The sequence below is a fragment of the Macaca nemestrina genome, chromosome 4 (assembly GCF_043159975.1).
Source record: "Macaca nemestrina isolate mMacNem1 chromosome 4, mMacNem.hap1, whole genome shotgun sequence".
NCBI classification, from domain to species: Eukaryota; Metazoa; Chordata; class Mammalia; order Primates; family Cercopithecidae; genus Macaca; species Macaca nemestrina.
This window is the reverse complement of record NC_092128.1, coordinates 181,900,571-181,926,013: the sequence shown is the minus strand read 5'-3', so window position 1 is coordinate 181,926,013 and position 25,443 is coordinate 181,900,571. Positions and strand designations below refer to the sequence as shown.

General features: G+C 46.0%; 1 long non-coding RNA gene across 2 annotated transcripts in view; it reads left to right on the top strand.

The window, feature by feature from the left end:
• Nucleotides 1–10,565, top strand: part of LOC105472632 (uncharacterized) — a 38,445-nt gene extending 27,880 nt beyond the window's left edge. The window contains exon 4 of one of the 2 annotated variants that reach the window (XR_011622828.1): nucleotides 9,690–10,565. This is a non-coding gene — a long non-coding RNA (uncharacterized lncRNA). Of the gene's footprint in view, nucleotides 1–308; nucleotides 416–9,689 lie in introns of those variants that run through there. The other variant, XR_011622829.1, reaches the window with a different exon arrangement.
• Nucleotides 10,566–25,443: the final 14,878 nt, after the last annotated feature.

Here is a 25,443-nt window from a genome sequence, read left to right as displayed (position 1 = left end):
GGTGGTGAGGGGAGAACCCTCACCACTGGGATTAGTGATCCCATGAAAGAGACCCCAGAGAAACCCCTCTCCCCTTCCCATGTGAAGTTAGGGTGAGCAGAGGCCATCGGAGGGAAAGCCGCCCTCACCAGAACTGACTCGGCCAGCACCTTAATCTCAGACTTCCAGCCTCGAGAACTGCAGAAAATCCATTTCTGTTGTTCGTAAGCCACCTACTTGATGGTATTTTGTGATAGCAGCCTGAACAGGCTAAGGCATTTTCATCTCAAAGACATTATAATTTCCATGAAGTTAATGTGTCTCCGCAGATGAAGGAAGCTAACGCCTTGCGAAGGAGGTGGCTTGCGGCTGTTGCCTTAGAATCTCATCAAGTGTTACTTGGGTATAAATTTCCTATGGCCCAAATTGTGAGAAATGGCCAGTGTGGGTTCACAAACTGCCTCTGAGAGCGGCACATGTAGTCCCAAGGGTTTACAAACGCTTGTTCCCAGCAGCAATGATGAAGACCCCCACACCAAAGCCAAGTTAATTAAAGTGCTTGATTTAATCATCTGTGGTGTTGCTGAGGGAGATGAAGGTGATGCTGAATGCAGGAGCCTGGGTAAGGCAGGAAGCGGAGAGTCATGTTACCATGGCAACAGTGTCCCTGGCCTGCAGTGTGAATGAAACTCTTGCTCTGAAGACCTCCATGGTTTAAAGTGCCATCGATGTGAATATGACATCTATTTGTTGCAACAAATCTAAATGGAACCTACTGGGGAGGGACAGAGACCCAGAGACCCAGAGGGAGACACTGACACGGAGAGAGTGATAGAGAGATGGAGAGAGACAAAGACACAGAGACAGAAAGAGGAGGGGAGAGGGATGGAGAGAGACAAAGTCAGAGATAGATGGAGGGGGAAGAAGGGAGGAGGGAGAGAGAGAGAGGAGAAAAACAGAGAGACGGTTGACAGATTAGGAGAGGTGCTGCTGGTGCTGCTGGTGGTGCTAGGAAAAGGCATGTTTCTCTTTGGACAGACATGCTGCCAGTGCTGGCAGTAGGCTGACTCTGTGTCTCTCTCCCTGTGCTGAGCCTGGCACCAGATTTGGCAGAACCAGACAGAGCAAAAGCTGCTTCCAGCCCACAGCACCCAAGGCTGGCCTCCTCTTTCATCGCAGGGCTGCTACGTACAGTCGCACAGGCTGTGCCCTGCACCAAGCACCCGGAAGAGGACACAAGAGCCTGCCTGTGCTCCTTGAAGTATCCCTGAGCCCTGATGAGCAGCTGTGTCTACCTAGAGAGAGGGGAGCCTCTGCTCACATGAGCAAAGCAACAGGGCGACTGCAGGGGCCCGTTGCCTCCCACAGTCTCTATTTTGCAATAAGGTGGGTGGGAGGCTCTTCCAAATGTATTTACATGCAGCAGTGACCTCCTATCCTTACCTCCTTACCTTTGATGAAGACAGTAAAGACCAACTCCCTGACAGACAGATAGAAATGCACGGCGATTGGAAGAGAGTCTTGGCACCTGTGTAGACTTGAGGCGTGTCCTTGATGTTCTTGTCTTGGGGTTGGTGTAAGAAGCCTGTGGTTTCTTCACGGGAGAGGAATGTCAGCTCTGCCGTCATGAGCTGACTGCGCGGACAGGAGTCTCTACCCCACAGAGCCTCAGTGCACTCATCGGTACAATGGGGTGGCTTGGAATCACCAATTCATAGCAAAGGTTGTTGTGAGGATTCAGAGATGCATCATGTGAAGTGTGTGTGTGTACGTGTGTGTGTGTGTGCAGAGCCCTGACACCTCAGGGCAGGTCACTTTGACCACACACAGCTGTGCATGAGACTGCCATGGGTGCACTCATGGGACTGGCTTCGGCCTGAGCCTTGGCACCATCAGAGTGGGTGCTACAAGGTGCTGTCCAGAGATGAGAAAACCTGGATTTGCTGAAATTGCTGCTGCCTCAGGCTGACCTGACCCTGCTCCCAGGAACAGGTGTTTGCCCTTTCCTTCCTCCTGCGGGTGTCTGGTCTCCCTCTTGCACAGGCAGTGCCAGCCTGATGGTGGAAGCACAGATCCAACACTCTGATTGGCAGGACCTCTGATGCCACACATGCCTTGGGAACTCGTGTCCGCGTGGGAGAGTCAGGCTGACATGGGCTCCTGCAGCAGGTCAGACAAGCCCAAGTTCAGGGCCTGCTCTGCCAGCCATGTGACCAGAGTTAAATTCACCTGCCTTGAGTCCCTGCTTCCTCATCTGTGAAATATAGAACAAAACAACCTTGATACCAGGTCAAGGCAAGACAGAGAAACTATGTGGGGGTGGAAGTTCCTCCCACAGCTTCTAAGAAATGATCATTCCATGTTAATATGTTGGTTGCATGTCAATCTATGTGATGGGTTATGGCTGTGCAGTGGGGAGGAGCTTGTCCTTCTCTGAGGCTCGGTTTCCTCTGTGGTCCAAGGACTGGAGGGGTCTTGGACACTGCGAGCCCTAACAGAGTTGAAAACATTAATCCCCGAAAGTGGCAGGCACCATGATAACCTTTTAGAAAAATACGAAAAAACTAAAACTAAAGAGTGTGTTTTTAGGAATAACTACCCAGGATAAAACTACAGTGTTAAAAAAAAAAAAAAAAAAAAAAGCCAAACACAGGTTCAGCCCAAGTGGTGCCTCTACAGGAAGAGGGAGCCGTAAGCGGGTGTGAATTGGTGCTGAGGCTCGGGACACATGGTGCTGGTGACCTCACTGGGCTGAGAGTATGCAGATGTGTGGGGATGTGTACATACTTAGATGTGCTTCCAATAAGAAGAGGGTGGTAATCTATTTCTGTGAACCTGACATTGGAGAGAGAGAGAGAGAGAGGGAGAGAAACATAGAGACAGAGACAGAAAGACAGAGGGAGGAGAGAGAGAGAGACAGAGACAGAGAGAGAAACATAGAGACAGAGAGACAGGGGGAGGAGAGAGAGAGAAACAGCGTTTGGAGCTGTTTTTTTCCAAGCAGTCTTTCAGGAGCGGCCTGCGTCTCACCTGTGGTTCCATGGAAAGGAGCGCTGTCCCCATACACAACTGTTGAGATGTATGTAAACAAAGGTCTGTGCGTGCTAAGCAGAGTTTGGAGGACGGGTCCTGGAGACTGTGCATTTTAATTGGGTAGTAAGAGAACGTAAGTAGCGGCTCAAATGTTTCAGCAAGATTTCAAAAGAAATACGATTTACAAAAATATCATTTGGTGGCTCTGTGGTCCAAAGCTGCTTAGTTTTTCAGAGGAGTGAACTCATTTATTTAGTAAAAGGAACAGAAAGGAATATTCCGGCGCATGAGGCAGGTGCTTGCCTGGAGCTTTGCTGGGTGTTTTTCAGGGGGCGCCTCACTTCAACCTGGCAGCAAACTCCACGAAAGCTTAGACCTCATTGTGTACAGTGGTCAAGAGTGCTGGGGCCCGACAGTGAGCGCTATGGAGGGCATGAAGTTCGGGGAGACCTCCCACTGTGGGGGCACCATCAAATGGTAGGCACTTAGGAAGACCAGCATGGCAGTTTCATGTAAAATGAAACACATACCACTCCCATGACCCAAAAATTCCACTCGTAGAAGGGTTTGCCCAAGAGAAATGAAAACATGTGTGCACCAAAAGACCTGCCCAAGAGGGTTTACAGCAGGTTGATGCCTCGTAGCCAAAAACTGGATCCCAAGAGTTAGTTCACAGGCAAACGATAGCAATCTGTGGAATATTCAAACCATGGATAGGAGAAAAGGAGCAATGTACTATTTTATTTATATGATATTCAAGAACAGGCAGGACTGATGGATGGTGATGGGAATCAGGACAGTGGCTGTCTCGGGACAGGGACTGGATCCACTAGAAAGGGGCAGGGGGGAGTTTTCTTGGGGGAATGATCTGTTCTATATCTTGATTCAGGTGGTGCTACGCACGTGCTTAAATTTGTCAAATCGTATTGTGAATTTCACTTAATGAAACTTTGCCTTATTAAGAATGTTTTAAATGGTAAAATTCTTTATTAATAAGTACAGGTTCTGAAGACAGACGGCCTGGGTTTAAGTCCTTTCTCCTCCATCTGTAGGAGTTTGCTGTGGCTGTCCTAGCAAATGACCACAAACCTGATGCCTTCAAACAACACAGCTTCATTCTGTTATGGGGCTGGAGAGCGGAAATTTGAAGTTAGAGTTGCTGGGTTAAAGGCAAGGCATTGGCAGGGCTGTCCCACTCTGGAGGGTCTAGCGGAGAATCTGTTCTTGTATTTTCTGGCCCAGGGTGGCTGCCAGCATTCCCTGGCCCATGGCCCCTCCCTCCATCTTTAAAGCAACAGCGTAGCATCCTGCTCCTTGGTAACAGCCCTTCTGCTGCTGTAGCATATCTTCCTCTGAGTTCTTCTATAAGGCCTCTTGTCATTGCATTTAGGACATACCAGGACAATCTCTTCATCTGAAAAATCCTTAAACCCAGCCTGGTGCGGTGGCTCGCACCTGTAATCCCAGCCCTTTGGGAGGCCGAGATGGGTGGTTCACCTGAGGTCAGGAGTTCAAGCCCAGCCTGGCCAACATAGTGAAACCCCATCTCTACTAAAAATATAAAAATTAGCCAGGTATGATGGTGGGCACCTGTAATCCCCACTACTCGGGAGGCTGAGGTGGCAGAATCGCTTGAACCCGGGAGGCAGAGGCTGCAGTGAGCTGAGACCATGCCACTGCACTCTGGCCTGGGCGAGAGCATGAGACTCTGTCTCAAAAGAAAAAAAAAATCCTTAAACCCATAATTTCTGAAAAGCCTCTAGCCATAAAAGAGACTTCTGGCCCTGGGATAGTCACATTTAACCTTAATCAGCTCTTCAATGGCCCCGTCTCCAAATACAGTCACAGTCTGAGCTACTGGGGGATAGGGCTTCAAGAGATGAGTTTGTTTTTGTTTTTCTGAGACAGAGCCTCTCTCTGTCACCCAGACTGGAGTACAGTGGCGCAATCTCGGTTCACCGCAACCTCCGCCACCCGGGTTAAGTTATTCTCCTGCCTTAGTCTCCCGAGTAGCTAGGATTACAGGCGTGCGCCACTACCACCTGGCTAATTTTTGTATTTTTAGTAGAGATGGGGTTTCAACATGTTGGCCAGGCTGGTTTTGAACTTCTAACCTGAGATGATCCACCCGCCTCAGCCTCCCAAAGTGCTGGGATTATAAGCATGAGTTTTGAGGGGAACACAGTCCAACTCATAACACAATCTGTAGCAAAACAAATCCAGAAGGGAAGGACAAGGTAAACAGGGAAAGGTGGGAAAAGACATGGCGGCTCCTGAGGGTGTGTCTGCTCATGTGAACATAAGCTCAGGGACGTTCCCTCCACATGAATTAACCGTGAATAGAGGGAAGTAGGGAAATGGAGTCTGGGCACAGGAAGGATGGAGGATGTGAGTGACAGCACTTAGGTCACTGCCTGGCAGAGGCAGCTAACAAAGGGGAGGTCATGAAAGCCGTGTGTGTGGGTGGAGGGGGGCTGAAGAAGGAGGGCCGGGCCCTGCATCTTCTGGTCTTTTCCATCCATCATTTGAGGGTGTAGACACCAGGACTTGGCTCATACCTGATACCATCCCACGTTTACACGAAGTGGTGGGTCTCAAACTGTAGAGTCTGGATTGACCTCTCACCATTGCCTGGAAATGTGTTAGCAATGCAGAATCCCAGGCCCTACCCAGACCCATGGAATCAAACTGTGGGGCGAGGAACAACGGGTGTTGCACCAAGCCCGTCAGGTGATTCTGATGCCCCTGAAAGTTTGAGAACTGCTGCTGTAATTATGTTGAACTGAACTTAAACCGAGTGGCCCTGCACAGACCCTGGATACAGAAGAAGGCTGCTGTAACACCAGGTCGTGGGGGGAATTTTCATGTGATCTTCGGAACAAGGATACTCTGCTTGGATCCCAGCCCAGACACCCTGCACCTATAGGATGGGGACCTTGGCCCTGACCTTATGATGGTGAGAACCAGACATTCTATGGGACACTCATAGCAGACAGTCAGGCATGACTAGAGACCTAACAGCATCTTCTTTCCTTCCTCCTTGGGCCCTGCCCCTTGTAGGCAATGTGTATGGCATTATTTTGCTTTTGTTTTGCATTCTTCAACATGGTCCATCCTACTTTAAGAGAACTTGGAGGGAGGGAAGGTTGGGGAGGACATAGCTCATTTCCCAGGACCCCTTTTGGAACTAGTCAAATTCCCAGAGGGCCTTAGTGGTTCTTACTTGGATTTCCAGTCCAAATCGGGCTTAGGCTGAAACCTCAGAAGCAGACAGAAACAGCAGAAGAGATGTATTAAGTATAGAGATAATGCCAGGCATGGTGGCTCATGCCTGTAATCCCAGCACTTTGGGAGGGTGAGGTGGGCGTATCACTTGAGGTCAGGAGTTTGAGACCAGCCTGGCCAACATGGTGAAACCCATGTCTACTAAAAAAACACAAAAAATTAGCCAGGCATGGTGGCGTGTGCCTGTAATTCCAGCTACTTGGGAGGTTAAGGCAGGAGAATCGCTTGAACCCGGGAGGCAGAAGTTGCAGTGAGTTGAGATCATGCCTCTGCACTCCAGCGTGGGTGACAGAGTGAGACTGTCTCAGGAAAAAAAAAAAAAAAAAAGAGATAGGCACTTACTTTGAGTTAAAGTGACCTAAAGGGGCATTTTAGGGTGGAACTCAGTGTGTGAGTTTCCTGGAGCTGCCATAACAATCACAAACCTGGTGGCTTCAAACAACAGAAATGGGGCTGAGCACAGTGGCTCATGCCTGTAATCCCAGCACTTTGGGAGGCCAAGGCAGGTGGATCACTTGAGCTCAGGAGTTTGAGACCAGCCTAGCCAACATAGAGAAACCCCATCTCAACAGAAAATACAAAAATTAGTTGGGCATGGTGGCGGTGATTGCCTGTAATCCCAGCTTCTCAGGAGATTGAGGTGGGAGGATTGCTTGAGCCCAGGAGGTCCAGGCTGCAGTAAGCTGTGATCACACCACTGTATTTCAGCTTGGGTGATAGAGTGAGACCCTGTCTCCAAAAAGAAAAGAAAAAAACAAACCAAAAAGAAAACAGAAATGTATTCTCTCACAGTCCTGGAGGCCAGAAGTCTGCATCAGCTGATTCCTTCTTGGGGACTCGGGGAAGAACCCTTCTTGCCTCTTCCTGGTTTCTGGTGGTTGCCAAGGATCCTTGGGGTTCCGGGGCTTGCAGTAAATGCCTCCCATCCCCATGACATCCTCCCTGTGTGTCTTTCCATCATCTTACCTCTGTGCTTGTGTCCACATTTCCCCCTTAGGAGGACACAGCCTTTGGATTTAAGGCACACCCTACTCTGGCATGACCCCATCTTCTTATATCTACAAAGACCCTCTTTCCAAATAAAGTCACATTCCCAGGTACCAGGGATTGGGACTGTAACATATCTTTTCAGGGGACACAATTCAAGCCACCACACTCAGCATTTATGTAGCAGTGCCAGGAATGATGGCGGCTCTTTGAGCAGGCTCTGCTCTGCAGCGGCAGGTGGGTGGGCAGCGGGATCTGCCCAGTGGCGAGTTTCTCAGAAAGCATTTGTTCCTCCGAGGAGGGGGACTTCACTCTGGAGAAACTGGCTGGACTCTCAAACCCTTGAGAGGTAATGGCAGCTTCTCAGGACTTGCAAAATACAGAAAATTAGGAAATATCTTAGGTTGTTTGAACCAACTATTGCCTATTTAACTTCACAGAATGGAATAAAGAAAAAGGAGAAGCAGAAGTTAGATCTTAATGACTTTTTTTTTTTTTTTTTTTTTTTTTTTTGCTTGAAGGCAATTTAATTAGAGATGGGTGGGAGCAATAATGAGAGTGGTCTGAAAATAAATGTGGTAACTGTCCCCTGCATCTGGATGGAATATACTGAAAGGAAGTCATATATGTTTAATGATGTGTTTGTTAGCATTCGAGTTCCTTGTGACTAGCTGGGGGCCATTCCTTTAAAAGCATGCTTTTAGGGGGAAAAATCTGCTCTTGGAGAAAGAAAATGAACGAATCCAAACCTCCACAAACACTTTGTATATTGCACTCTGCTGCACTTTGGCTAAAGTGATGGTGAAGCGGGTGACCTCACTTCCCCCAAGCAATATCTTGCTCAACTTCAGAAGGAGGAGTGGGGTCAGTCTGGGGGATATTGCTGCATCTGGAGTTTTCTGAGTTTCTGGCTGCTTGAACATTGCTTGTCTGTTTCCTTTAATAGAGTGGGTTACTGCTGTCTCAAGGCAAAGGCTCTATCCCCAATACCCGCCTTGCCATTTTGACTTTTAACTGTTTAATCCAAAGCTATCTTCAAAAATATAAACAGTCTTGGGAAAATATCAGGGCAGGCCTTGCAGGCATGGCCCAGGAGAGCATCTACAACAACCCAGTTTCTTGGGGTGCCTCCTGATCCACAGGTTGCCAAGTTGAGTTGCATTCTGTGATTTAACTGCTCTATCCACCACTGACAAGTCATGCTCTCCAGGCAGGCTGTCAGTCAGCAAAGTGTCCTGGCAGAAGAACTCTGTCTTAAGGCATCAGGTAGCCTGAACAATGCCCCCTCTCTTCCCCCCAGAAAAGCCTGTGTCCAAATCCCTGTGAATATGTTACTCTACACAGCTGATGTGATTCAATAAGGTCTCTTGTGATGGGAAATTGTACTAGATTATCTGAGTGGGCCCTGAAGCATAGCAGAATAATATGCCTCTCCAATATAAGCCATGTTGGCAACAAGATTATTTTAAGCTGAAGGCAATTAAGTAGATATAAGAAAAGCTCCCTGCCTTCCCCGTTTGTCTAAAAGCAGAACCTAAATCTGTAAAGGTATCCCCCTCCTTTCTCTACCAGGAAGGGAAGATGTTAATCACCAGAGACAACTCTAGACCCTTATCAGCCTGTGATGGCACTAGGGGAATCAACAAACCTTATTAAATAGCCCTTATCTACCATTAGTTTTTCCATATATTTGTCTTCCCACAATGTGTCCTCCCCTTGAAACTCAAAGTCCTTTTTTCTTGTCTTGTCACTTCTCTACAAAATTTATTGTTCTTTTGTTAAAATTCTATGTACACCCAAGTTCTATCCACCCCTCTGAGTTACTCACCCCTGAGTGCTCTCATGCACAGTCAAGATGCACACATTAGTAAACTTCTGTCTGCTTTTCTCTTGTTAATCTGTCCTTCATCAGTGCCTTAGTCCATTTTCTGCTGCTATAACAGAATGCCACAGACAAGATAATTTATTTCAAAAAAGAGAGATTGATTTAGCTCACAGTTCTGGAGGCTGGGAAGTCCAAGTGCTTGGCACTTGCATCTGGCCAGAGTGGGCCCATGACAGAAGGCAGAAGTGAGCATGTGAGACAGGCAGAGGAAATCAGGCTGAACTCATTCTTTTCATCAGGATCCCACTTCTGCAATAACTAACCCACTCCCACAATAATGACATTAATCTATTAATCACCTCTTCAAGGCCCCACCTTCTGATACATTATATTACATTACATTGGCAATTAAGTTTCAACATGAGTTTTGGAAAGAGACATTCAAACCATTAGCAATTAGTTTCATTTACAGGGCAATAGCGGGAGAAGCTAGGAGGGTGAGAGTAGACGTTTTTTCCTCCTTTATGGCCCCCAAATTTTGTGTTTTTAAAGCCACGAAGTCTATGGTAATTTATTACAGCAGCTGCAAGGAAACTAACACAAAGGATATTGGAAACTAGAAAATGACTGATCAATCCATCCTGTCACCCTCTTGGGAAGCATGAGGAAAAGACTAACCAAGAATTGGCAAGGGCAGAGCAGCAGGGTGCAAGAGGAAGCCAGACGTGGGAGCCATGTGGCCACAGACTTGTGACTAGCAGAAGCCATATGTCACAGGAACAGAGAAAAGAGCCACCATCTTCGAGGAGCAATGAAGATGGTGCCCCTGGCCCACAGCATTGGTTCCTCCCTACATGCTCACACCTCTGTGCAGCATGGCTAGCCGCTGGCGGGAAAGGTTCCACCCATCAGACATCCCAGTCAAACACTTGGGCCCAAGTGTGAGTGAGCTTCAGACTCTCCTCAGTGGACAGGGCTGCTGGTGCCAGAGGGGACTGGGACTGTGTTGTACAACTTTTCCATCCTTATCACCCCCCAGAAAGAAAGACTAATCAATTTAAACTTAATTTAATTTCCTCACAACAAAGGAAATTCAATACTAAAGAGTAAGAATGTGCTGTAGAGGATGAAGAGTTAAAGGGCCACAAACCATTACAACGTCTAAGATTTGTTGACCCCTTAAGAACCAGTTTTATGCCCTTTGGAAACAGCCTCACCCCCATTAAGGATGTGGGGTGCAGGGAAGGTGAGGCCGCCAGTGAAGACCTAAGTACACACAGCAGGTGTTGGCTGCAGACAGCCAGCTGGGCTGGCCCATGGCCTGCTGCAGTAGAATCTTTTCTGTTCACATAAAAACATGACTGTGTTGGGAGGTCCAGTTTTTTCTCCACCTCAAATGTATACAAGTGTAGCTGCTACAATTAAATCAAAATCATTCTTCTATAACAGTTGATGATACTCGGGCCTCATCAGACTTTTCTCTTATTCTTTGGACTCTGCCATTTTTGATGTGGGAAATTTTTTTATTTCCTTTTGGACTTTCCATCATCCCATAAATGTCCCCCGCCTCGCTCTCTCTTTCTCCCCACCCCACCCCCTAGCTGAAGCGGGAGGAAGAGGGGTCTTTGTCACTTCTCTTCACTCTCCCAATCTGCAAAGTACTTGAATTAACCGTGAACTAGTGACTTAGAATCTTAAAGTGTCAAAGCTTCTCTGGCTGGGCTCTCTCTGTTTATCGAAAAGCCTATTTTTCCTGGAAGCTTCAGAGGGCAGGTAAAAAGAGGGGGGAACAAGTTCAGAAGTAAAAACCCACAATGCCAGGAAGTCCTTACAGCTTTAAGCTTCACATTTAATCACTTCCCACAAGGAGGAGCAGGCTGGGTGTGCTCCAGCCTCCGGAAGCTCCAGCAGCCCCAGAGATGAGGGTGGTCTGCTCCCCACACTCCCTGCCCCAGCCCATCCTGGACCTTCTCCTGACACACAGCAAACCACACTTAGCTGTCCATGATGAATCGGAGCCTCTGCCAGACAGCCGGCCAAGCCGACGCTAACCCACCCCACAGCCTGAAATAGAAACTTGCTTGTTTTCCAGTGTGTGACAAAGAGGGAAGGTATTTAATTTTGAAAAGAGCTGAGCCAGCTTTATTGTGGGTCATTTTTTTCTGGGGCAAAATCCTCTCTAGTTTTCTCCCCAGGCTCATCTTCCTTCTGATCTATGGATTGGCATTTTGGACGGGATGGTTTTCTGGTGTGGGGGGCTGTCACCGGTGCTGCAGGATGTTAGCAGCACCCCTGCCCCTACCTGCCAGATGCCAGCAGCACCCCTGCCCCATTCGTGCCAACCAAAAATGCCTCCAGAAATTGCCAGTGTCCCCTGGGGGAAACAGCAGCCCGCTGTTGAGAAGAACTGGTCTAATTAAACAGCAGAGGAAACAGATTAGTTAGGAAGAATGGGCTGGTGTCCTGGCTCTGCCTCCCCTGCTGGGAATACAGCAGGCTGAGATGTGTGCCTGGTGTCTGATGATGCCGGATGTGAATGGAGGGACTGCCAAAGAAGGCAGCAGCCTCTTCAGTGGTGTGCAAGGAGGGCAGTGGTGCGTGGTAGATTTTATTTATTTAATTTTACTCTTTTGTGACAGACAGGGACTCTACTTTGCCCAGGCTGGCCTTGAACTCCTGGCCTTGAGCCATCCTTCCATCTTAGCCTCCTAAGTAGCTGGCATTACAGGCACATGCCAACACCCCTGGCTTCTTCACTGGGTTTTGAATCAGATAAGTTTTTCCATCGGTTCCCTGAGTGGTTTAGAAGCCCACGCTTGGGGCTGCAGATGAGACCAGAGAGTGTCCTCAGAAGACAGTTGAGACCATCTTCTTGCTTCCCTGTGATGCCCTGTGTTCACACGGAGCATCCCTCCTTCCTTCCCCTGCAGCTGCAAAACACCAGCTGCTCCTTGAATGCTCCTGACCACCTACCCCAGGGCCTTTGCATGTGTTCCCCACACAAAGCTTTCCCCCTGTATTTTCACTTACCTGGCTCCTTTTCCTCACTGAGGCCTTAGCTTGGCACTCCCCGAAGTGGGGGTTCAGGGGGGTTCAGTTGCTCTGCAGCCCATGACCCACCTGGTGTTCTTTATAGCACCATGTGCTGTGATGGGAAAGCTGGGTTTCTTGCCTGAGGACTGTAGGTCTCAAGGTCCTCAGCACCATGAGAGCAGAGTCTTGTTTGCTGCCAATTCCCAACCTTGAGAACACAGAGCAGAAACTCAATGAACTGTTATTGAATGAATGAAGGAATGAATGATGCAGCCTGTAGTCCCCCTGAAGGATGTGAGTCCAAAGATCAGAGGGGCCCCTTTCAGCCCATTGTTTCTCCCACAACCCTTTGGGCAGGACTGGCTCCCATTAAAAGGCAGACAATTCTCGGGACTCATCGCCCCTTTCTTGGGATTGGTGGAGCGTTGTCTGAGAGGGCAGTGGGCCTCGGCTGCAGGCAAGGGGTTGGGTGACACCATCAGCAGTGGATCTTCAGGAGGGGATATGGAGGCCCCAGCTGGCAGCTTCACTGGCGCCGTCCCTGCTTGTGTCCTCTCATCTTGCTCTTTACAGCCAAGGGAGTTTCCAAAGGTGAGGGAAGTGCTAACACCAGCCCCCGCCCTCCATTCCAGAGCAAGAGACGCCCACCCAAGGGCACCAACCTTCGCCTGCCTTCCATGACCACAAATGGGGGCTTTGTGGAGAGAAGCTCTTCTGTGGCTTATCTTAGGACCTCCGGAAGAAATCTCTTCCTTCTTTCTGCCCAGACTATAGAGAGAGGGCAGAAAAGGAGTGGAGGTGGGGAAGGTGAATAGTGGAGTTGAAGATAGCCATGCCTAAGTGACATTTCCACCCCATTAGAGGTGTCATCACTGGTGTAATATGGTGCCCAGCCTTGTGTCTCAAGTGGGGGTGGCTCAGCCCTGCTAAACTTCACTGCCTTTCCTCTGGTGTGCATTGTGTTATATGGCGTCTCCCCCAGGTCTGGCCAAAAAGAGAGCTTCCTAATGAGGCATCCTGGAAACTGATGGGAACTGTGTTCTTATCCATCTTCCCCACCTCTTGTGCCCCATCAACTCAGAGTGGCCCAGAAGCCCAAAGCTGAGAGGACGAAGCTCAATGGGGTAAGTTAACATCACTCCAGATCCGCCCCAGTGAAGACAGGGAGAATTGCCTACACGTGAAAAAATGTGACAAACTTATTTGTAAAGCTTATCTGACAGTTTTGTCTATATTTGATACATTCATTCCTCCACAATCTCTGCTTTACCAAAATCCATGTGGGTGCATCATAAAGAGAGATGTTTGATGACCAAGTTGTTCTGGGCAAGTCAAGGTAAACAGATGATAATTACTTTACAGGGATTATTTTTGCAATGTAATGGCTGGTCACTCCCTCGACTGTGTATATCTCTTAACATGTAATTCAGAAACATGGCCTGTGCCTTAGGGAGAGCATGAAGATACACATGAGATGGGCATTCATTACCTGTTTAGTCATGCCAGAGACTCTAAAAAATGACGTTCTTGAAGATCTTTATTCTTGGTGCTTTATTTTTCATTTGAAACTCAAACAGCAGAATACTTCTTTTGAGGTTTGAGTTTAGGCAATTCCTTTTCAAAAGAATACATACACATGGCCAACAAGCATATGAAAAAAAAGCTACACATCACCAATTATTAGAGAAATGCACATCAAAACCACAATGAGATACCATCGCACATCAGTCAGAATGGCTATTACTAAAAAGTCAAAAAATAACAGATGCTGGTGAGGTTATGGAGAGAAAGGAATGCTTCTACACTTTTGGTGGGAGTGTAAATTGGGCCAGCCACTGCGGAAAGCAGCGTGGTGATTCCTTGAAGAGCTAAAAACAGAACAGCCATTCAACTCAGCAATCTCAATACAGGCATATACCCAAAGAAATAGAAATCATTCTGTCATAAAGACATGCACACATATGTTCATTGCAGCACTATTCACCATAGCAGAGATACGGAATCAACGTAAATGCCCATCAGTAATTGACTGGATAAAACATGTGATACACATACACCATGGAATACTATGCAGCCATAAAAAAGAATGAGATCACATTATTTGTAGGAACGTAGATGAAGCTGGAGGCCATTATCCTTAGCAAACTAATACAGGAACAGAAAACCAAATTGTTCTCACTTATAACTGGGAGCTAAATGATAAGAACGCTTAGACACATAGAGGGGAACAACATACACTGGGGCCTACTTGAGGGTGGAGGGTGGGAGGAAGGAGAGGATCAGAAAAAATAACTAATGGGTACTAGGCTTAATACCTGGGTGATGAAACAATCTGTACAATAAACATTTGTAACGCAAGTTTACCTATATAACAAACCTGCACATGTACCCCTGAACTTACATTAAAAAAAAAAGTTTAGTGCAGTTCATTGTTCTTGAAGAGGCATACATGAAGTCGTTTCTCATGACCACTACTGCTTCAAGGGTGTTATCAAAAGTACCGAACAACAAAACGCTCCTTAAAAACTTGGGCTTGCCATGCAATTAAAAATGAAAGAGTGGTTTTTAGATTAGGATTAATTTTATGACCAAATAGAGGGTCAAGCTACTTTGAACATGCTGCAGTTGACAGTTTATTACACAAGAACAAAGGCGCCGGTGCGTAAAACTTAGGTAACAGCTACAATAACTGAAAACAAATCTCAGGGGCCACCACATTTCTACAGTTGGGACTTTTTTCCCAAGAAGGGAGGCTGCACCTGCCCCCTGCCAAGACAGTCTTGCGTGGCCCTAAGAAAACCACCTAACTCAGTTGGAACGGTACCAGTTTTGTGATTAAAGTAGGGCTTGGGTCCAGCCAAACATTCGTTTGGAAGAATGAGTAACTAGGCTGTTTCAGGAGCAGCAGTGTTGGTAAGATCAAAACCAGGGCGGGGAAGAAGCCCCGGGCCACTCGTATTTCTAAAAGTGTCTTCCCAGAGTCCTCAAGGTATATTCCTGCTGGGAACAAGTATCAGAATTTTATTCCTTTTTAAGGCTGAATACTATTCCATGTTTTTGTTATTCATTCATCAGTCATTGGACATTTGGGTAAAAACAGAACTTTTTATCTTACTAGCTCGTATATGAACAAGCTCAAGTCTTGTTCATATATGAGCTAGTAATATTTTAAAAAGTCAGTTTCTTCTTTAGAATAAGAGCATTTTAAGCAACTTCACTGACGAAAATTGCCCAACCTCTTTAATCGTGTGGGGAAGAATAGATGATAAAATACAAAAGTCAGTGGGCAACAGCATGTATTTAAATCACAGCAAACATGTAAATAGGAGTATCATTCCTCCCCTACTCCTCCACCTCAGGTTTTTTTTGTTGCTGTTCTGGAAAAATATTCGGGGTACAAAGATTGCATTTCAAAAATAGAATTTATGAGCCTAATCATCTTAACAGGGAACATAAATGCCAAAACAGCCTCTGTGAGTCATTTCTTGGATTCTGAAAGGAATTCATTTCAAACAGGAGTTTTCTCATCTTTGAGGTTTGTTTTAAGAAGTTCCAAAAGCAAATAGCAAAATAACAAAACGCCTGGAGCTGCAGATCTCGAAGCACCCTTCAAAATAGCAGCCCTGGTGTCAGACATCTAGGGCTGGCTCTGGGCTGGAGGGGTCTGCATTCCTCTCCTAGGTCTGTGGACCATGAGAAGATCATTCCATTTAAGAAACCATGATGCTAAGGAAGGGGTGGGGGTTCTGGGGAATGGGAGCATGAGAAAGAAAACCAAAGGATCTTTGAGATTTTTAAAAGCAATGACTGTATTTTGGAAAGGAATCCCACACAGGAGCACCAAGGTGATTCTGCTGACTTCTCTTTTTAAACGTTCTGTGTTTACTCAACTGTCCATGCCTGAATTGTCTCCCTAGCTCATTTTTTGCACCCCCTGTTTCTGGGGAACAAAACCTCCTGGTCAAGAATCATCAAGCCCCTGGCTACACTACCACAAACACTCCAGTAAATCAGGTGAATGCCCACCCGGGGCTCCAGAGCCTACACACACAGAACATTTGTACTTTGGTGACTTCCACCTTGAAGATCTACATGGGCCAAGAGTGATGCTGACATTAGCTGCTGCTTTCTCCATGATCAAGTGGGTTCAGTGATCAAATAAGTTAGGAGCCTGGGCAACATAGTGAGACCCCATTACTACAAATAATACAAAAATTAGCTAGGTGTGGTGGCGTGTGCCTCTAGCCCCAGTTACTTGGGAGGCTGAGGAAGGAGGATCACTGGAGCCCAGGAAGCAGAGGTTGCAGTGAGCTGAGATTGTGCCACTGCACACCAGCCTGGGTGCTAGAGTAAGACCCTGTCTCAAAAAACGAACACACACACACACACACAAACAGACACAAAAAAATGGAAATACTGGGCTAACCAATGACAAATAAGTATATCTATTGCACGCATTACCAAAAATTTAATGTGTATTGGGAGTCTTCAGGGGATGAATAAGAGATGACACATTTTCCAAATGTATTTAACAATCAAATGCTCTTAGTAAGAAGCATCTCCCTGGAACAGTGTCCTCCGAACACACTTAGAAAAGCCCAGTTTAGACACCTGTTAAATTCAGCAATTTAATATGGCGGCCAACACATTGTAGGCCATCAACACAATATTAATAGTGTTCCAGGGACCACATATTTTGTGCACCAATAACCCAAGTCTCTCTTTCCTACTCCACTCTCAGGGTCTCCCCATTCTGTAATCCCAGCTTGGTCTTGATTTTTGGTACAGGGAAAGGAGAGAGAGGGTCCTAGGAAGGAAGAAACTGGTGGGATTTTCCATGGGAAGGTTTGAGAACTACTGCTGCATCAAGAGGGAGAGAGAAAGCAAGAGGGTGTCCCAGGAGAATGTGGCAGAATTTGTTTGGAGAAAAGAGTATGAGAACTGAAATGTGAGATGCAGAAAGAAGGACGAAGAAGAAAGGTGGGAAGAAGTCGAGCTGGGTGTGGGATGGAATCTTCCTCTGGCCTTTCTGAGCACCTTCAGTGGTGGCTTAATTTGCCCTTTGCTTTCCTCTTTGGCTGCTGCGTGTTTGGATTTTGAATCAGCTACTGTGCCATGGCTGACTTCAGGGTGCCAGCAAACCAACCTGACTTAATGCAGGTTCGTGGGTAATAATGCCAACCATTTACCATATTCTTGTCATTATTCACCCATAGATCTTCTCATTTGCTATCCCTAGGAGGGAATATTGAAATTGGAACCATAGCACTTGGGTATATCTGGTTGGAAAAGACAGTTCAACAGATGGCTGGTCACCTTGATTGAGTAGAATGCCACTGGAAGACCCCAAATCTCTAAACCATAGTGAAGAATTGCCCAAGGGAAGCAAAACCCAATCAATTCAAGGGGTTCCCCTTTCCAGGGTCTTGGACAGTGAGGTGAGTGTGTGTTTCTAGCAGGTGAAGCTGACGCATGGCATCCAGGAGGTCTCTGCTCAACTCGAAGAAACTGAATGAGTGCATTTTGTTTCCTGCTTATAATTTCCACTTAAAGCACCTCTGTAGTTGACCTCAAGGCCTGCTTTGATATCAATCTCCAAAGCACAAAAGGAATCATTTTGCACTTTTTTTCTTCAGGGGACTTACAAATGAGGGATCTGATAAGCACAGTTGATGATTAAACCTAATAAGCTGGCTGCCGGAGTGCTTTGATTTACTTTGACAAAGGTTCTTTGAGCTTGGTTGAAAACCTGAATCAGTTTGTTTGTTTTTGTTTGTCTCTGGCTTTTCTGTTGAAGACCTTGATTTAAGTCTTAAAAGCAGTATTTTTTTTTTTTTTTTTAACCAGAAAGTTCTGCAGGTTGAGAGGACTGTCCTTGGTATACCCTGCTGAGTGGTCTGAATGGAGTCCTCTGTGATCACCAGCCACCCTGGGGAGCTACTGAGTGATGGTGCCAGCCAAGGACATTTAGGGAAATGGTTTATGTATGATGTAACTTTCTTTTTATTTTATTTTATTTTATTTTATTTTTATTTTTTTTAAAATTTATTTATTATTATTATACTTTAAGTTGTAGGGTACATGTGCATAACGTGCAGGTTTGTTACATATGTATACTTGTGCCATGTTGGTGTGCTGCACCCATCAACTCGTCATTTACATCAGGTATAACTCCCAATGCACTCCCTCCCCCCTCCCCCCTCCCCATGATAGGCCCCTGTGTGTGATGTTCCCCTTCCTGAGTCCAAGTGATCTCATTGTTCAGTTCCCACCTATGAGTGAGAACATGCGGTGTTTGGTTTTCTGTTCTTGTGATAGTTTGCTAAGAATGATGGTTTCCAGCTGCATCCATGTCCCTACAAAGGACACAAACTCATCCTTTTTGATGGCTGCATAGTATTCCATGGTGTATATGTGCCACATTTTCTTAATCCAATCTGTCACTGATGGACATTTGGGTTGATTCCAAGTCTTTGCTATTGTGAATAGTGCTGCAATAAACATACGTGTGCATGTGTCTTTATAGCAGCATAATTTATAATCCTTTGGGTATATACCCAGTAATGGGATGGCTGGGTCATATGGTACATCTAGTTCTAGATCCTTGAGGAATCACCATACTGTTTTCCATAATGGTTGAACTAGTTTACAATCCCACCAACAGTGTAAAAGTGTTCCTATTTCTCCACATCCTCTCCAGCACCTGTTGTTTCCTGACTTTTTAATGATTGCCATTCTAACTGGTGTGAGATGGTATCTAATTGTGGTTTTGATTTGCATTTCTCTGATGGCCAGTGATGATGAGCATTTTTTCATGTGTCTGTTGGCTGTATGAATGTCTTCTTTTGAGAAATGTCTGTTCATATCCTTTGCCCACTTTTTGATGGGGTTGTTTGTTTTTTTCTTGTAAATTTGTTTGAGTTCTTTGTAGGTTCTGGATATTAGCCCTTTGTCAGATGAGTAGATTGCAAAAATTTTCTCCCATTCTGTAGGTTGCCTGTTCACTCTGATGGTAGTTTCTTTTGCTGTGCAGAAGCTCTTTAGTTTAATGAGATCCCATTTGTCAGTTTTGGCTTTTGCTGCCGTTGCTTTTGGTGTTTTAGACATGAAGTCTTTGCCCATGCCTATGTTCTGAATGGTACTACCTAGGCTTTCCTCTAGGATTTTTATGGTATTAGGTCTAACATTTAAGTCTCTAATCCATCTTGAATTAATTTTCGTATAAGGAGTAAGGAAAGGATCCAGTTTCAGCTTTCTACTTATGGCTAGCCAATTTTCCCAGCACCATTTATTAAATAGGGAATCCTTTCCCCATTTCTTGTTTCTCTCAGGTTTGTCAAAGATCAGATGGCTGTAGATGTGTGGTATTATTTCTGAGGACTCTGTTCTGTTCCATTGGTCTATATCTCTGTTTTGGTACCAGTACCATGCTGTTTTGGTTACTGTAGCCTTGTAGTATAGTTTGAAGTCAGGTAGCGTGATGCCTCCAGCTTTGTTCTTTTGACTTAGGATTGTCTTGGAGATGCGGGCTCTTTTTTGGTTCCATATGAACTTTAAAGCAGTTTTTTCCAATTCCAATTTTTGAGACGGAGTCTCGCTCTGTCGCCCGGGCTGGAGTGCAGTGGCGTGATCTCGGCTCACTGCAAGCTCCGCCTCCCGGGTTTACGCCATTCTCCTGCCTCAGCCTCCCGAGTAGCTGGGACTACAGGCACCCGCCACCTCGCCTGGCTAGTTTTTTTTTTTTGTATTTTTTAGTAGAGACAGGGTTTCAGTGTGTTAGCCAAGATGGTCTCGATCTCCTGACCTCGTGATCCGCCCGTCTCGGCCTCCCAAAGTGCTGGGATTACAGGCTTGAGCCACCGCGCCCGGCCGTATGATGTAACTTTCAATACTTGTATTATTTTCTAATTGTGAATTAGAATAGGTTAAAAAAATAAAGGGGTGCAGGAGAGGAAGAGGAGCCTTGAGGTGAAGCCACAGTCAGTTTTGCCTCTCAGTTTAGGTTGGATTTGGGTCCCTGGGCAAGACTGGCACCTTCATGTGCATATCAAACAGCCAGCGTTGACGTCTCTGATTCTTCTTCCATTATTTACTCATTGGTTCATTCACTTCACAAAGTTGTCTGGTGCCACGTTCAGCAGCAGCTCAGAGACTCATTTGGGAGCTTTTGGAGTAACCTTTATGGGCCACCCCCCGCCCCCAACCCCAGAGACTGACTCAACCAGCCCAAATGCTTTTCAAATTCAAAGTCTAACTTTCTTTTGTGATTTAGACACGGCTAGGAAAAAAAATCAACCCGTATAGAAATATTTTATTGTGGAAAACAAGAGTTCTCTGCCCTTGTCACCCCACCCCAGGTTAGCTTCACAGAAATCACCATTTTAAATTAAATCTTGTAACTATTTCTGCTTTTAGTTCTGATGGCAATCCACCCCAGGTTGCTAAGTAATGTATGTATACCGCTTCAAAAATACCCATTTTTGGCATTATTGGTAGATTTCTGCCATGAGAAATGAAGATTTGTTCCCTCCTCCCTCCTGCTAATATACTGCTTAGGCTATTGCTATTTTGATCTCTTAGGCGGCTGTTTTATAAGTTTAAATAACAAGCCTTTATTTGAAGCTTCTTAAAGTGTTTCTTAGACCCTCAGGTTGAAAGAGAATAATGTTAGGCCAGGCGCAGTGGCTCACGCCTGTAATCTCAGCACTTTGGGAGGCCGAGATAGGTGGATTACCTGAGGTCAGGAGTTCCAGACCAGCCTGACTAACATGGAGAAACCCTGTCTCTACTAAAAATACAAAATTAGCTGGGCATGGTGCTGCATGCCTGTAATCCCAGCTACTCAGGAGGCTGAGGTGGAAGAATCACTTGAACCCAGGAGGTGGAGGTTGCGGTGAGCTGAGATCTCACAATTGCACTCCTGGGCAACAAGAGTGAAACTCCATCTCAAAAAAAAAAGAAAGAAAGAAAAAAGAAAAAAAGAATAATATTAATGCCCCTTTCTCCCCCTCACCCCCGTGGTGCAGGCCGGCTGGGGCTCCGGGTCAACTCTCCCTGCTCTCCTCTGTAGAAGCCAGACACTTTCCCTCTCTCCCCTCACCTAGAGTAACCAGTTTAGGACCAGTCACATACTGGACTATGGATCTTCAGAATCTGGTCTTTGGCAATTTGGAAAGGCCTGGAATATGCCTTTTTAGCAGATGACTGTGATGCAGGTGGTCTGAGAATGCACTCTAAATCTTGTAAGACAGGTGACGTGAAATGGCGGTTCTAGTCTATGCAAGGGCAGCATGAACACAGAAAGTGGAAATGGGGGACCAATTCTGCAGCCAAGAGACATTAAAGCTCAAAGCTATAATCAGAAGCTAGAATTCATTCATTCAACAAATGTTGACTGAGCAAGCTCTTACTGTGTGTAATGCCTTTTTTATTATAGTTTTTGCACCCCCTGCCCACCCCTTTTCAGGTGCTTTGCCAGATTTCTAACTCCAGGGTTATTTATTCAGTGTATTGTTTCAAGAAAAGGAAGGTCTTCACAAATAGGTGCAACGGGCCACAGCCTGCCTAGGCAGACGCTTGCAAGCACCTCTGATAAAGAAGCCAAAAAACATGGGAGGACATTTGTTTCTTTCAGATTTTCATCTACAGATGGGGAAGAGATAAGGGTAGCTCCATTCTAAGTTCTTTGTGTTTGGTTAAAATAGGCTCAGTTATTTCCTTCCTTCCTTCCTTCCTTCCTTCCTTCCTTCCTTCCTTCCTTCCCTCCCTCCCTCCCTCCCTCCCTCCCTCCTTCCTTCCTTCCCCTTCCTCCCATCCTTCCTCCCTCCCATCCTTCCTCCCTCCCTCCTTCCTTCTCTCCTTCCTTCCCTCCCTCCTTCCTTTCTTCCTTCCTTCCTTTCCTTCCTTCCCTCCCTCCCTCTTTCCTTCCTTCCCTCCTTCCTTCCTTCCCTCCCTCCCTCCTTCCTTCCTTTCCTCCTTCCTTCCCTCCTTCTTTCCTTCCTTCCCCTCCCTCCCATCCTTTCTCCCTCCCTCCCATCCTTTCTCCCTCCATCCCATCCTTCCTCTCTTCCTCCCTTCCTTCCTCTCTTCCTCCCTTCCTTTCTTCCTACCTTCCTCCCATCCTTCTCCCTTTCTCCTTCCATCCCTCTCTTCCCCCTTTTTCTTTTATCAATCCTTATTTCTAACTAAAAGACCAATAAAACAAAACAAACAAAAAACCCCATAAATTTCAATAACCTTATAGGCATGCCTTCAATTAGCTCAATAAGTAACCAGATCATCATTTGATTTTTCTAAGGTACATAGAATTGTATTGTGGAAAAACAAATCCAAGGGCAAAGAGAATGCCTACTGTGGCTCAGTGTTTGGCAGCAGCATCTCATTTAATCTTTACAGCAAACCTACCAGGGAGCTGCCATTACTATTGTTTGTTTAGAGATGGGGACAGGAGTCTAGAAGGGGTTAATCAGCCTGAGGTCCTTTGGTGGATAGATGACAGAAGCAGATTTGAACTCCTGGGCTCTTGATACTACAGTCGGCTGCCACTGATTAAAAATACCAATTCACACCTTTTAACAAGAATGCAAGATTGACTTGGCTGTGCAAAATGTGCATTTACCTTGTGCCAATAAAGAGTTCACCTAAGTCGTCCAACCTAGCATTTAAGTCACTTGACCTAAATACAATGCGCCCACTTCAACTGTCCTTGAAAACGACATGTCTACCCTGAGTTTGTGCCTGGTACTACAATGTCCATAGCAGCATTTAGGAAATGGTTTTAGTTACAAATCTCAGTTTTAGGAAAAATGAAGATGGATAAGCTTTCCAATGAAGGGCTCAGGACAAAGTTGAGGGTCCTGCTCGTTCTCTCTTCTGAAGTTGTTCCCTTCTGAGGGTGTATTTCTTATAGCTGCTTCTGTTTCTCTGTGTCTTTTTGGCTTCAGATTTTTAAAATCTTCTCTTTAATCCCTGAAAACAAAAGGTGAGGGTATGTCTCTGTGCTCGTAGCATGTGTCCAAATAATCACCGAGACGAGCAGCTTGCTCAAGCTATGAGTGAAGAAGTCAGGCTGGTCTGTGTTGCCCTTGGCTTTGGGTTGGACAGTTCCTCTTTTAAACCTCTTCCTAGGTGTTGGGATCCCAGGCAGCGATGGGGTCAGAGAAAGCTGCCTCTAAGAGTCAGGTTCTTCTCCACATTCAGACAATGAGTGAAGCAAATCTTTCTAGTTCTAAAGGCCAAGCTTTCAGAAACCAAGCTGTGCTGTATGTGAGCCCTTTCACCATGGGAGGAATGCCTGCTTCCAAATAGGGGTTTGAGGAGGAAAGAGATTCAGCTCCGGACCAGCCATTTTTTTGGGAGGAAATAGATATATATAAAAAATATATAATATATAAATATGTATATGCATGTGTATACATATGTGTACACACACACATACACATATAGAAATACAGGACATCAAAGCTCTTTCATTTGGGAAGAACTTTCCCTTTGCCATTCCATTAGCATAAAAACAAGCTCCCTGTTGGCAGGTGAGTTCATACTGTGTGTGAACTTTGAGATACAAAAGGATTCATCCGTGTGATGCATTACAGAGATCTTGCCTGGGAGTGAGGACTGTTGATATTGTAAAAACGCATCACTCCTAGAAGGGAGGAATGAAGGAACTCGGTCCAAGGGCCTCTCTGAGACCCCTTCTCCCTTCTCTGTCAGCACAGGAAAAAGAGGGTGGAGGGGCTGCTGCCCCAGAAAGGCTGGACCCACCCTTCCTCACAAGCACGCCTGCTGCCTGTTCAGCTTGGCTCTCTGGGTGACAGGCAGAAGGTAACATGATGCCACCAGCCACCCACCCTCTCTTCCTCCTTCCTTAACCCTTCAGCATCTGGAGAGCTGGTCCTTGACTTCCGACCTCACTTGACATCTTCCCTGAGACAGAAGCAGGTTCCTTGGCTGGGTCATCTGGGACACAGTGGCCCTCGCCCCTCCTTGAATTTGCCCTGTGCCCTGAGGTGAGCGTTGACCTCTCCTCTCTGACAGGGAGAACCAAGCTGCCGCCCCAGCTGCCTCAGAGGTGTGGGCGGCTTAATGAGTCAATGCTGGTGAAGTTCTTTGAAGACACACAGTGCTCTGTGAAAGCTGGCTCCCATCTTGCTAACAGTGGCGCTCCCTGAGCTCTGGCCCTTCTGGTAGAGAGTGGGCTCCCGCAGTCCTTCTTCTTTATGGATGCCTCATTGGCTCCACGATGCAAACAGCTCTTCTCACTTACATTCTCCATGGGCGAGAACGCATGAGGAGAGACAGAGATGGGGAGAGAGAGAGAGGGGTGTGTGGTATGTGTTTTTTGTGTTGTATGTTGTGTGTGTTGTATGGTTCCTGTGTTGTGTGTGTTGTGTGTGGCGTATGTTGTGTTGTATGTGGTGTATGTTGTGTATGGTTTGTGTGTTGTATGTTTTGTGGTGTGCATGGTTTGTTGTATTATCTGTAGTGTGTGTTGTGTTATATATTGTATGTTGTGTTGTCTGTAGTGTGTTGTGTGTGTTGTGTTTTGTGTTATATGTGTTGTGTATTGTGTGTAGTATATTGTGTGCTGTTTGTAGTGTGTGTTGTATATTGTGTGGTCAGTTGTGTGTGTTGTATGTATTGTATGTTGTTTGTGTTGTATGTGTTGTGTGTTGTCTGTTGTGTGTATGTGTTGTGTGTTTGTGTTGTATGTGTTGTGTGTGTTGTCTGTTGTGTGTTGTGTGTATGTGTTGTGTGTGTTGTATGTGTTGTGTGTTGTCTGTTGTGTGTATGTGTTGTGTTTGTGTTGTATGTGTTGTGTGTGTTGTCTGTTGTGTGTATGTGTTGTGTGTTTGTGTTGTATGTGTTGTATGTGTTGTGTGTTTTTGTTGTCTGTTGTGTTTGTGTTGGATGTGTTGTGTGTTGTCTGTTGTGTGTATGTGTTGTGTGTATGTGTTTGTGTTGTATGTGTTGTGTGTTGTCTGTTGTATGTTGTGTGTATGTGTTGTGTGTGTTGTATGTGTTGTGTGTTTGTGTTGTCTGTTGTGTGTGTTGTATGTGTTGTGTGTTGTCTGTTGTGTGTGTGTTGTGTGTATGTGTTGTGTGTGTTGTATGTGTTGTGTGTGTTGTCTGTTGTGTGTTGTGTGTATGTGTTGTGTGTGTCGTATGTGTTGTGTGTTGTCTGTTGTGTATATGTGTTGTGTGTATGTGTTGTGTTTGTGTTGTATGTGTTGTGTGTGTTGTATGTGTTGTGTGTGTTGTCTGTTGTATGTTGTGTGTATGTGCTGTGTGTTGTGCGCGGT